Here is a 14,071-nt window from a genome sequence, read left to right on the forward strand (position 1 = left end):
AGGAAATTTGCAGTGGAAATCAAACTCAGGGCTGAGGTGAGATGCGGAGCGCTGAAGTCTGGCAATCACTGAGGGGAGAAGATTGATTGTCTTGAATTAAACACACTCATCTCAGATTTCAACTTGGACCTGTTTGGAACTGGCCCTCCTCTACTTGCAATGTCATTATTTAGCATGTATGAATTAGATGGTGTTAACATTAATTAAAATGGACATTTATTTGTGGCTTATATAATATTGTTTTATGATTCCAAAGTCTCTCTACAGTTTTTTTTTTTTTTTTTTTACTTTTGCTGCCTTGCAGGTTTCTATGGACACGCATGCCTGCCATATTTTGTTTCTGCACATGCCCTGCCTGTTATGTGTGTATATGTCAACATGCATGAATGCGTACATGCAGGCATGTGAAAGAATATTTGGTCTGCGGGTTACTGGCCCATTTCCAGGTGTTAATATGTGTGTGCGTGCCTGCAGACACGGATAGTCCAATGCAGTAATGACACCAATGTTTCCTGTAGGTTTTATCCACCCTCTCTCCATCTTCCTCTTCTCTCTCTCTCTCTCTCTCTCCTCTGTTTTTGAAAGTAGATTGGACAGGAAATGCCTGCCAGGTTGGAGAGATTAGTGAAGTCGCTGCAAGAAACGTGTGAAGTTGCAAGATGGTGAGGAGCCTCTCCTGCTGCGTGTATTCTTTTAGATTTCTGTGCAAACAAATGCATTAATTTGCACTTGCTAACATGCTCACAATGACTAACATGTTGGTGTTTAGCAGGTATCTTTTTTTTAAACCATATTCACCATCTGAGTACAACTGAGGCTGATGGGAATTTCCTTAGATTTGAGAAGCTCCTGAAAACTCATCTCTTCCAAAAACACTTCTTCTAGCCCCTGATCTCTAACATGCACTTCCTGTGCGCCTCTTTTTCTATCGCCTTGGAATTCACTTGTCTTGAATGCACTATTTGTTAACTCTTACTGGTCCCCTTTTCCCATTGATGTCGTATGCATGCATGGCTCTTACTAGTATCAATGGTTGCTTTTAGTGATACTTGTGTATTGTTCCTCAAATGTAAATCGCTCTGGATAAAAGCATCAGCCAGATGACTAAATGTAAATGAAATGTTAATGTAGATGCTTGAGCTGCTGGTAGCACAGAAAGAAAGGTCAGGAGATCACAAAAATCATTAGGATCCATCCTATTGGGACTATGAATGTCAAACAAAATTTCAAGGCAATCCTTGAGATATTTCAGTTTAGACCAAAGTGGTAGACTGACCGACCTACAGACCGAGATCCATAGAGCAACACTGCTAGCGTGGCTTAAAAACAACTGTTCTTACCTACCACGCAGATAAGCCCCTTTTCCACTGCACAGTACCAGCTTGACTTGGCTTGACTCTACTCGCATTTGTTTGGTTTTCCGTTGTGGAAAAGTTGTACTTGTACCTGCTACCAGGTAATTTTTTCACATCATCTCCGTCGAGTTTCCAAGCGAGGGAATATTAAAATGCTACTGTGTGTGGACTACTGATTGGTCAGAGAGAATTGTCACTATTCACTGCGTCATCATTGCGCACGCCTGACAGAGGCCAGCAACAGAAATTTCTATATTTCGCAATTTTTATTTATTTTTTTTATTTTGTTATTTCATCATTAAATTCACTTCTGAGACGTTTTGAGGTGAGTTTTGTTTTACAAAAAGTGATGGCGGAACAAAAATGTGCTTGAAAGTTTTCGGAGTTGAGGAGCTCCACAAGTGGCGGAGGGTGAAGCCTGCGGCAACCCGCGGGAGGAGCTCGCGAGGCCGGCCAGCCGCCCCTCACAGCACGCTGCAGCAACAACGGCAGAGGAAAACACAGCTTTCATGCCGCTTATCTGTCTTCACATTCTCAGTAATGTTGAAACGTTTTAACTGGTCCCTGTGTGTCGTATTGACAATTATGTTGCTGCAGTTGTGTGTGGCGTCGCTATGACGACATTGAGGGCTACTATCCCTGGGTACTATCTAACGGCGGACGGCCAAACCGAGACGAGTTGAGGCGAGTTGAGCTGGTACTGGTAATGGAAAAGCGGCTATAGTTTGAGATATGCATTAATTCTGAATTTAAACTGCATTTGACAGGAAGTGAGTCTATTAAACCACAAAAGAAGTTTGCTTCACCCGTGAATTTATGGCAAAGATCGCCCTTTTCTTTTTTTGAGTTATTCCTCATAGTACCAGCTTGTCATCGTAATTTCACAGGGCCTAATGAAAGCTTTGCATCTGGTGACAGTTAAATGGGCTCATGTGGAAGACACTGTCAGATGGGAGTCTGTGTGTCTATGCCAAGCTTACCTCTTCGATCTAATTCGTCTTTGGAAGATTATTAATCACACTGTGGTCTGCTCCTCTAAATGCAGGTCAGGCTCAGCAGACAAATGAAGCTGCCCCTCACGCTCTTCAGCAACAGCTGAAGCACATATTTCACCCAGTTTCACCTAATGCTAATTTTGTCTGCTTCCCGATTGCATGCCCGGTGCAATGCAAGGTTTCAATTTGATTGAAGCCTCCGCCAAAAACAGTGGGCGAGAACAGGCTTCACTCGAAACTTTACTGACCTGAAAAAAGTAAGTAACTGTATTTGATTCTTTTTCCAAAACTGATTTTGCAGCCAGCTTAACCTTGTCTAGAAATCTTTGAAGTCTCTGTATCATATGACATAAACAACAGATGTATCAAATGTTCAAATCTGCCTTTCAGTGCCTGACTTTTCAAACAATTAGAACGAAACAGAAGGTTAATAATGTGTTGGAATGTGGAGATGCAACGTTTGTCATAGCAGAAACATTTCATCTGCACCTGGGATAAGTTGCTTACACAACCTTCACACCTGCATGCTCTAGACTTGTTTGGTGTGTGTGTGTGTGTGTGTGTGCATGAGAAGAAGAGAAAGAGGGAGGGAGAGAGAAAGTGCCGCAGAAAAAGAGAAAGAGGGGAAAAAGATTTAGAAGATCCAGGTGGCCATTTTCTCCCACTCTCTTTCAGCTGGAAGGTTTCTGTTAAGAGTGCGTGCAGGGTGTTATTGTGGGCCTCCTCTGCACAGTTGCTTTTTCAATCACCCAACAACCCTCTCCTGCATGTTGGTGTCCTGGTTTCAGTCAACCTGCAAAGCATTAAGACCTCTTTAAAGACTCTTCTCTCTCTATCTGCTTTACAGGCCTGTGAGTAGGAACAAGGAATAGTGTTGTGGTAACAAAGATCAACAAGTCCACCCTTTCTGTTTTTCATTCACGTTGACTCCACATTATTTAGCATGAAATAACATTCTTTCTCTTTCAAGGTCAGTTTTGTTTTTATTATAGTAGTTGGGACGGTTTTGGCGGTGCAACACAGCCTCTGAACTGCTCGATATAACATGCTTGTAACGGGTGTGATAAATAGAGGCTCTGAAGTAGTTCTGTGCATTTAGAACAGTGATGTTCATTCACAAGGCTCAGCTGCTGAACGATCTCTTCACAGACAGATGGGAAATAAGCCATCATTACTTGCTATTGCTCATTTATCTTTAAACGACCGTATTTAAACATAATTATCTCTATTGCAGAGCCCATCAAGATGGAACTGAATAAAGATGGGTCAGAGTGAGTGTGTTTGTGTGTGTGTGTGTGTGTGTTGAGCCTGGGGACTGCTAGCAAATTGAAATGATGATGTTCCATGTATTTCTCTTGGTCTGAAATTGCTATATTTTTTTCTCTCTCTCACTCAGACACACACACCAGATGTTTTCATGTGTACCGTCTTGTTTTTACAGCTTTGAAATAGTCACGGCCCCTTCTGATAATTCATCTAATGCGCTGTCGTGTTCAGCTTCAGACCATAACTTCATGCTTGTTAGTAGACTGATCTGCTCTCCAAAAGAACAGGCTATGTTGAGTGAACCATTAGGCAGCCTAATGGGTAGACAATGGCGGAACAAATATTCAGATAATTGATTTAAGTAATGGTAGTTATCGTACAATGTAAAAATACTCCATTACAAATAAAAGTCCATTCAAAGTGCATTCCAAATATACGTAAGTAAGAGTGCAGCAGGGCTTGACAGTTCATTCTTGACCTTGGAAACAACATTTGAAAAACTCAAGGTCCATTAAAGATCCCCTTCCTCGCTTGTTCTGGATCTTTTGAAAGTATCACACAGGCTTGCATATCATCATATGACGTTGGCTCAATTGTCATGGAATTGTAGATGTTCAAACTTTACATTTTTCTGAACACTTTTAGGATTTCTCGTCCATTTTAAAGGCCATTTGATATGGTCAAAAGCTCCAGCACAAGCCAATAAGTTTTCTTGAGGGCAGTGGAACAAGCTGTAAACACAAGATTTCCATATTATCAAATTATTAAGTGTTTATGTTAGCAAACCATTGCCTATTAACACATCCAGCGCATATGAAGCTATATTAGCATTTATTCAGATCTGTTCGCTCTCCTTTTAGCTCAGGTTTGGCCTTCATTGACTACTGAGAGAAAAATTGGTCTCTTCAGCTGCCAAATGCTTCACTATGTGTACATGCTAGCTGCTAACTTTGGTACACAGCGGTAGCAGTGGGTTTATCAGAGCTTTTGCTTAAGACAGCTGTCTGTTGCATCAGGATGTGAGGTTGATGGGAGCAGTGAGACTGAACCAAAACAGGAAAGTTGTGTGGCCTAAATACAAAACAATGAACTGAGAAACACTAAAACACTCTGCAAAACTCAGGGAAAGTGCAAAGCCAGGCTGTAATGCTATGTGGGTTTATCAAACACGAGCAACCCCTTTTGCATAGTAATTTAATCTATATTGTCAATACGGAAATCTTGATTATTGCAGCTTTAATTGTTAACTACATTATTACTGATTTTAAGATTGTAGCTGCTTGAAGTGGAGCTCCATTTTTATTACGATGCATCATATTTTAATAAACGGATCAAATATTTTGTGAGTAAACTCTTCATATCTTAAGTACTTGAGTATGTGTATTTAGTTACTTTTCATCATTACTGGTAGTTGAATAGTACAAATGATGTGTTGACTGCTGAACCAACAGCGCCTTCGAATTGTACATGTCATGTCAGCTATTTGTTAAAGATTTTTCATGCCCCATTTTAAATACATTAACTTGGACACTGCAACCATTCACACAAAATCCTTTGCCATAAATGTAGGACATAATTTAAAAATGAGCTTTAAATGATTTGTGGCCAACAAGCAATCAAGCCTCATTGTGAAGACATGGAAGTCCCCCAAAAGCTGTATAAATGAGCTGTGTAGCTTCTATAGAAAATGCTTCACTGGCCACACAGTTTGTACAATAGGCTAAAGTGAGGAGGAATGTGTGCAGCAACATGTTCAATGTGATGATTAGGCTGGATCCTACACAAAACAGCCCAGCTAGAGGGTGGCTACCAGTCCGGAGGCACTTGAAGCACAGGTGCAGCTCTGGTGTCTCCCCCAACTGAAAAGAAAGAAGAAAAAAAAAAACAAGCACTGAGCTGTGCACCAATGGCGGCGATGGTTGTTATTTCCATTTTTTTTCTCTTTCTCTCTCCTTCAGCATTTTTCAGGGGCAGCCTTCCCTCACGAGCTACAAAGCAAACAGAGCAGTGTGAACATGGGGTGGAATAAGGGTAAACACGGGTTGTTGTGACGTGTGTGGTGAGTGAGTGGCCGTGTGTGGTGGACATTCCTGATATTGAGCCTCTGGTGCTATTTTTTTTTTCTTGCCGGGCGAGATGTTTTGAGAAGTTTGGTCCCCCACCCAGGGCTCACCTGTTGAGCCATGACAACTAAACAAATGGCTTCCATTGCTGCTCACGGCAACCTTTGACCCCTGGGCTTTGAGTTGCCCTGATGAGAGGGCCTGTTTGAGAAGCCTTCCCGGTTCAATAACATCTTCCCCCCTGGAGCAGCTAAAGCGCTTAGCTGTTTAACACCTGTGGCTCCATCAGTAAAGCTCCAACACAACTGCTCATATCTTCCATATATCATCACACAATGCAACAAGTCATTTGTCATGATTGTTCTTTGGACACCTCTGGTGCTGACAATTTGTTAGATTTTTGTGAGAATGACAGAAGCTGCATAAGTGGTACTTTTTCAGGATTGTCAGATGAGAGGAAAATTACAAGTACAGAATTTAAACACGTTGCTTATATTTACATGTGCACATGAATACAAGCACACTGCATCATGAGAAAACCATGATTTACAGATTGTACTGTGAATTAGTGCACCTGCTTTTTTGTGTGCCTCAAATGTTAACGTGCGTAGTTATGCAGATTGCGTGGACCAGCTAGCCATTTCTGTATTTTATAAATCTTTTTGTTTGGTTGCTTGTTTGTTTTCATGTGTATTCATCAAGCCAATTAATGTAACTGTGGCATCTCCACCAGGGTGCCAAACAGCAAACACGATGTTTCACCCACTAAGCAATTTACCATTTCTGATCCATTAATCCGACTAATTATTGTGACAAAGTTACAGAGATGTAAATTATATGGCCTGGATGTGAAATGACACCACACTAAATCACAGTGTGCCATGTGCATACTGCAAAAATAACATCAACCTGACACTTCATAACTAGAGTGTAACATCACAACCCTGCCTCACAAATATTTAAAGAAAAGATGTGAGCAAAGCTGTGTTGGCTGATGTTAATTTGCAGGATGACAATCCTTCATGAAAAAATACACAACTTAGAGAGCCGATCAAAGGTATTAAAGCCGTACAGATAGGTAGGTTGTGTTTGTGAACACGAGACATCTGGACTAAGTATACTCTCTCTCCTCTCCATTTCATTCTTCCCCCAAACCCACTTGCACTCTCTGGCACTACACCAACTGTGTCACTGCGGACACATCCACCTCTGATGTGCACGCCTCTAGTCAAACATGCGCAACTCATCAGCCTCTAAGCGGGAGAAAATTACTCCACACTCACGCATGAGTACACTCAATCTGAGGTAGATATTCACTCACCTACTGCATGATAAACAATCCCTGTCTTACCTCATGAATAAAATAAATATTCAACTTTGTAATTGGCAAAGAGTTTCTGGGCAGACTGTAATTGTTAGAGAGATGCACACAACCGCGCACTCTTACTCCAGTCACACACAAGTGCATCAATATTCTCTCCATGGCCTGACTCTCTGTTTGGTTTGTTAAAGTGTGGCATGCAAATTTATAAGCAGCGACAGAGCCTCGAAATGTTGCTGCGTAGCTAGTTCTCGGAAACCTCAAGGAAACACATTGTTTTCCTTGTTTTCCTTTACGCCTTGGTGATGCGGTCCAATCACACAAATGACTGCACATTCTGTATGTACACTTGCATAAGTCCACAACAGTACACACACACACAAAGACACTCAATGCAGTCAGATAACTATTCTGTCCAGTGCAAACAGTCAGTCTTGTACACTCATAGACTCCCCATTCATACAGATGGAGAAGCTTTGTACTGGAACAGTTAGGGCCTGTGCGTTGAGTCTGGAGCATACCGCTAGAACACGTAATTGCTCATATCAAGCTGATACAGATGCACCGAAATGCTGCAATCCAAGACTGTGCTGCCAAATGTTCCGACAAACAAAAGCAGCACCTGCCTGAAATCTGGGATCGAGTGGAGCGTAATGCCTTGGCTTCAGAGAGGGGATGTGTATTTGAGTGTGTGTGTGTGTGTATGTGTGTGTGTGTGTGTGTGTGTGTGTTCCTTCAGGAGTGATCATGATGAAGCAGGACTAGCATTAGGTCATCAGTTCTGCTGGCGTCTTTACAGCTGCTGGGCTTGACTGGTGGAGACATGTCCACATATGGAGGTTCTTGCTGCTCACAAAATATTTCATTTGAACATTTGAACAGCACTTTGCTCTGAACTGGAACCAGAAATGTGACTTTCTGGGTAGTAAAGGGTCGGATGATTGGCTACAGCTTTTTGGGGATTTCTTATACTCTCAATAACAAATATTAAATTGACTAATGATGTGGCTGGTATTTTATTTGTACGATGGCCCTGAAAGCTCAAGGCACTGTAACCTGAGTAAACTCAGAGGTTGCAGGGTTTTTTTCAAAATTCTGTGCATGTGTTGTCAGTGTGTCAATAGGACATTTTCTTAATTAGCTTGTGTTTGTGTTTTGTCACTTAGCATCTGTTTTCTTAAGCTGCACTGCGTTGAGCTTTCAGGGCCACCATATATATGGACTTTTGAGTGCTGTGTACTGTATGAATGTGTGAAATTTACTTTCATTAAAGGGAATTTCCAGTATTTGTCAACATATTTCTTACATTTTTTCCATGATGACTTTGGTCATGATAAGATATCACTCACCGACTCTGCTGCATAGACAGGGAAAGATCAGCCACCAGCCTCCTACAGCTTTCCAAAACACACGCCATTTAGCATGACTGAAAGTAAACAGAAAGAGAGTGGACCATTTGGAAATCCCTGTAACTGTTGTAGCAATTGTAGCAAACTGCACAGCAGTTGTAGAGCAGTTCGCTGCAATTGGAGTCTTGTGGCAGCCAGTTAAAACTGCGCACTGTGTAGTGTTATCATTTTATTTTCACAGTTTGGAAAGTTGGAGTCACTAATCACCTTTTCTCATCTGCTGCTATTTCTCTAGCATACACACAAGCTAATTTGAATGCAAGACTTGGCTTCATAGTCATGGGAACAAACTGCTGTGTGTGCCAGCTAGGATGTTGACCAGGGAGTGGATCCGTTATGCCATGCTACAGGGATTTTAATGGCACCAAGATGATAACTGTTCCACTTTCTTGAAAAGGTGGAGGAAGCAAATTCTCCTTGCCACGTGCAGCGCCATTCTTGCTGGAGTCCACGTTTCCCAAATCTCTACAAAGGAAGCAGTGGGTAAACTTTTACGAGTAACAGAAGAATATGCAGGTTGACAAATACTGAAATTTGCCTTTCAGTTTGTGCAATTTCATTCATGGTATTACTCTATGATTGCAGAAAATACTGCATTAACCGCACTGTAATGTCATGTGTTGGTATGTTCAATGCTGTTTTCCATATGGCTATACAATTAAAACAGGATAACGCACTGGCTCGCCAGCTGTTACGTCTGTTTACTAACTCATAATCCATATGCACACTAAGCAAAATGCTCATACACACAACCTAAGACACTCACACTCCTTTGTACCCCACTTCCACAACCAACAACCCTCACACACAGTCCAACAGTGTCAGTGCTCAGAGTTTTCAAGTGTTGCGGGTTGAAATTTTTGTCAGCTGGTTGGGTAGACATATTTTCATGCAAATTACATGAATAATATCAATAAATAAATATCCATATTTTAAATTAAATATTACCAGTCACACCCTAGACTCCAGATCAGCATATAAATACATGGATTACGTGCCTAATGCTCTCCACCTGCCTGCATCCGCCTCTTGATCCAAACTTTTTGTCAGTACTGTAAATATATATATATATATATATATATATATATATATATATATATATATATAATTTATTATGTATTATTATATATTATTAAAATATATATTTTATATATATTTTTCAGATTAAATAAGTAATTGCAAATTATTACATTTAATTACTTTTTGATAACTTCTCTAATTTCTATTGGATGTTTTCAACTGTTAACCATTTTGAAAAGACAGCTTGAGAGGCAATTTAACTGGCAGACGGTGACGCTGTCAAACTTTACTAAACGGCTGTGGCTGGAAATGGCAAAGAAAGACATTGTGCACAGGAAAAACATGAAAATAAAAGTAGTATTATTCAACATATAGCTAGGCTTTTTACAGAGAATATTCAGATGTAACCCCCAATGTTATTATGAACATTTTCATAAGTAACTGTAATTTAACTACATATTTTTTCCCCAGTAACTTATAAGATATTTCATTAACTACAATATATGCATACATAGTTAAAACAGTACATTTTCATGTTATCCAGGCAGGGAGGAAGAGGGAAAAGTAAAGAGAAAGTAAATTAAACAAAGCAACAGGTTAGTTTGTGAGTCAATGCATTGCTCTACACGTTCACAGAACAATATTTCATTTATGATAATACAATGTACCTAATTATACAAGACCATTTTAGTTGAAAGAACTGTTTAGGGAAGACAATATGTGGTTTGGCTGGGGCATATTTTTGAGGTCTGGTATTGGGCTAGTTTTGATTGCCCATTGGGCTGCTTTTGTCACGCAGACCTGGCAACCCTGTCAGTGCTGTTGCTATTCCACTGAAGCTGCTGGGTGCGAATATGTGCTGTGTTTAGCGAAGGAGATTGTGTATTTTGAGAGTGTATTGCAGCAGGTCGATAAATATTTGATGACAGTGCCACCTCTTCTCAGTGCCCAAGCCCAAGCTGATGATCTCCCGACCTTCAGACACCCAGGGCCGGATGAATTATTAAGAGCAGAGCTGTCAGTCACGAGTGCCGGGCCAGCTCCAGGTGGAATAGAGAGGGAGGGCTGTCTGTGATCACATCTCGCTCAGATGTCAATCGCCAGACCACCACCTGCTGATTGGACACTTCGACCCAGAGGAAAAGGAGTTTCTCCAAGCTCAGCAGAATTATCTTTGTGATAAATGTACCACATACGTGCTAAAGCTGATCCAATATGGATGGATGAAAGTATATATATATGTAGATAGATAAAATAGAAAGTGTCCTTTTCATCTTTTGGCATGATGATGGCATATGACCTGACATTCAAGATTAATGGGATTCTTTTATCCTTGTAACTTAAGGAATGCTTTCTGCATCATATGGAAAGCCTATCTTTTGATATGCCAAATGTTTCATCTGTCTTCTAGGAGACTTCTGCTTTATATTATCGTATTATTTCCTGCTCAAGTGTTTGCTATCACATGTGTGTAATGTCTATTTTGATGAGATTATAAATGATTGTTTAGGATTTTGCACACATTTTGCGTTGAGTTCCCGTGGTCCCAAGGCCACAGCAGAGTATTGAACTGATAGTGACCTGCTAAGCTTTGTTTGGGTGGAGCCCTCCAATTTCACTACTCAGCTGTTAGAAGCTGCTGTGTTTGTGCAAGCCCATATGGATTAATCGTTGAGGGTGTGTGCTAGCAAACAGGACTATTGCTGAGAATGTGATTCAGTACCTGACTTCGTCTTTGAATATATGTGTGTGAATGTGACCTGAGAGTGTTTGTGTGTGTGTGTGTGTGTGTGTGTGTGCGTGCATGTGTATTTGTATGTGTGGACTTCTGTATGTGTATCTGTCAGCATCAAGGTGTCGCATATGATACTTCCTCAGGCCTTGGCCAAACATCACCCGATCTCTCATCCAACACTCCAGATAGATCCCTTCCATCCCATGTATTCCCTCTCTGCACTCCCACCTCCGCCGCTCCTTCCCTTCTCCCTGCGCTGGACATTTAGTCGTCCCCCCCCACCCTACTCTCTGCTCCGTGTCTCCCAGCCCCAGCAACAGCTGGGCTCAACTTGCAGCTGATCGGCACTTTTGCTTTGTTTGGCTGTGGCTGGTTACTGTAGCTGGGTGACACAGGCTCGAGGCCAGCTCCTCAGACCAGAGAAAGTTGAGTCTCAGACCAACATATGACTCAAGCAAAGTACTCACTTTCGAACGTATATTTTAATAGAAAGATGAACTGTTTTTATTGTGCACTTTAAGAATTTGTACAGCAAATGCCTCTTTTCACTCGGCGAAGTTCAGGGTCAGTTGCAGACCACCCTTGAAGCTGGGCGCAATTTAAGCACTTGCTAAGCAAAAACATCAGGACTTATGTGTGCTGAGTTGAAGGACAAACTCTTCAGTCCACTTTGCTGCCCTTTCTAAGTTAGTTACTCCCGTTACAACTGGCAAACATACGAGAAACAAGAATGGTGACACTCAACAGTAATAAGAGAGCTAATTATTTTACCATCAAGTAATTGCTTTATTGATCCATTCTGAGTACCAGCCGCTCAATTTAACAAAACCACATACATTTCAGAATTAATCCATGCATGCAAACATTTCTATCAGACCACATCTCTCCCTGAGCTTATCCATCTTGTGTTTCTGGCCGACGTCCGTGCGCTGTTGACAGCGTGTTTCAACCACGATAAGCAGGGACAACAGCGGGGTATTTCAATTTCTTAGTGAGTTAAATGCTGGCAGGCCCACCTAATCAGATCTCCTGGGGGCCTGATTAGTTCAATTGCGATCATCAGTGACAGGTGACATTGTCGTTTCTCAAAGGCAGATGCCTGTGAGAAGAAGTGGGTTGGCATGGTTGATACACAGCAGATAGCCCACAGCTGTCATTGTGCGGTTCGAAATTAAAGGCCAAGGATGTTCCTCTGCTTCAATCTGACAGATGACATTAGAAGTGAAGTATGCTGATCCTTATGGATTGGACTTCAAAAGACGCAGATTGGCATGACAATCAAAACATGAATGGTGAAGTTTCCCTTTTTACGGTCTGGCATGCATGCTACTGGAAGGTTGGAGGAAGGGTATCATATTAATGTGATGTGTCCTTGAATGAGGAAGCTCTCCCGCATCCTTCTGATGTGCACTTTGATTTGCATGAAACCTCTGACACACACACACACACACACACACACACACACACACACACACAGACAGTTGCACTCTCACACACACACTTGTTTGCAACATAAAGAAAAGTATTCCCTTGTGGCCATGAGAGTGATTTAGCCAGCATCAGTCTTATTGTGCCCAGTGGACACAGGTTTTGTGTTTGCTTAAAACACAGTGGCCCTAGTGCCATTTTTGCTATCTCAGCTATGGGCCTCAGGGGAGGCATTCTGCTCAGGGCTTGGATTATTATGGGTTTCCTAAGTGAAAAGACAGGCCCTTTGCTGCAATGTCTTTTCCAGTGACTGGACACTTGCATACAGTAAAGCTCTTTCATTGGGGGGACTGTTTCTGTGTTGTCAGCGCTTTTTTGGACAAAGGCTCAAGCTCAACTCAACAACCAAGACATATTTCATGTAACTTGCTATCAGCTGAGACCGCAGTGTAATTTTTCAGTGGCTGTGTGTGTGATCTCGAGCGGCGCATTGCTTTACGTACAAGATAAGCAAAAAATAATCAGCCATATCATGTTACCGCCATCAACACTCAGCCAGTGAAATATTATCGAGTAGAAACACAGGTGCTGAATATGACTGATATTCATAATCTGATGTGTGTCCAGTTTCATAACCCGTGACGAAGACATACGACTGGTATCATTCCCTTTGGTAAAATATCACCCCTACTCTATTTCTCGCTTGTTGATGTCCCTTAAACACGTATCCTTATCCATCACTCTTTCCCCCCTTTCACCTTTACCATTTTTCATCTTCTCCTGTCACTGTCCTCTGTGTCAGTATCCCCGCGTCCTCTTTCTGTTGCTGTGTGGCTCGTCATCATGTCACACTCAAACTGTGTGTGTGCTGGTGATTGTCTCACAATTGCACCTGTGGGGTTTCAGATTCCTGCCTGTGCATGGAGGAACACTTATTTCACAATTAAACCGAGCACAACCTGTTAGCGCAGAGCCCCATGGGCACAGCTAAGGGAAGGCTGTGACAAATTGCTGTTTGAATGGCAGAGGCCTTATAATGAACATCTTCCAGTGTTCGTTTATCTGTGACTGTGGTATGAAAACACTATTTTTCAGATGTGCTCGTGTTATTAAAGACTCTGTACGCAGATGTTCGCATCTAAGAAAACACAATATGAAGTTCTTTTCTTGTATAAATCTCAGAGAATATCCAGTTTTGGCCCTAATATGCTGTTGTAGGGACTCCTCTCAAATATATTACTGAAATTATCCTCTAGATGAGAGACAGAATTTTTCAACCCGATCACCCGATCACAAATGTTCAACTCTTGATACATCATGATTACACAGTGTCTGTGTTCCAAAGGCCCCCTAAGTTCTATTTCCTATCAGGATAGTCATGAGAATACCAGAGAATTACAGCAGATGAATCCAAGGAACATTCTTCAACTTGTATTTCCGTGGGAGGCTCCAAGAGAGAAGCAGAGATGGAGAGAGAGA

At 41.6% G+C, this 14,071-nt stretch overlaps 1 long non-coding RNA gene across 1 annotated transcript; it reads left to right on the forward strand.

The window, feature by feature from the left end:
- Positions 1 to 1,641: 1,641 nt before the first annotated feature.
- Positions 1,642 to 9,063, forward strand: LOC123956416. Its single transcript, XR_006821529.1, has 3 exons — positions 1,642 to 1,680; positions 2,401 to 2,607; positions 8,645 to 9,063. It is a non-coding gene; the product is annotated as an uncharacterized LOC123956416 (long non-coding RNA).
- The last annotated feature ends 5,008 nt before the right edge of the window (positions 9,064 to 14,071 follow it).

The sequence above is a fragment of the Micropterus dolomieu genome, linkage group LG18, assembly GCF_021292245.1.
Source record: "Micropterus dolomieu isolate WLL.071019.BEF.003 ecotype Adirondacks linkage group LG18, ASM2129224v1, whole genome shotgun sequence".
NCBI lineage: Eukaryota > Metazoa > Chordata > Actinopteri > Centrarchiformes > Centrarchidae > Micropterus > Micropterus dolomieu.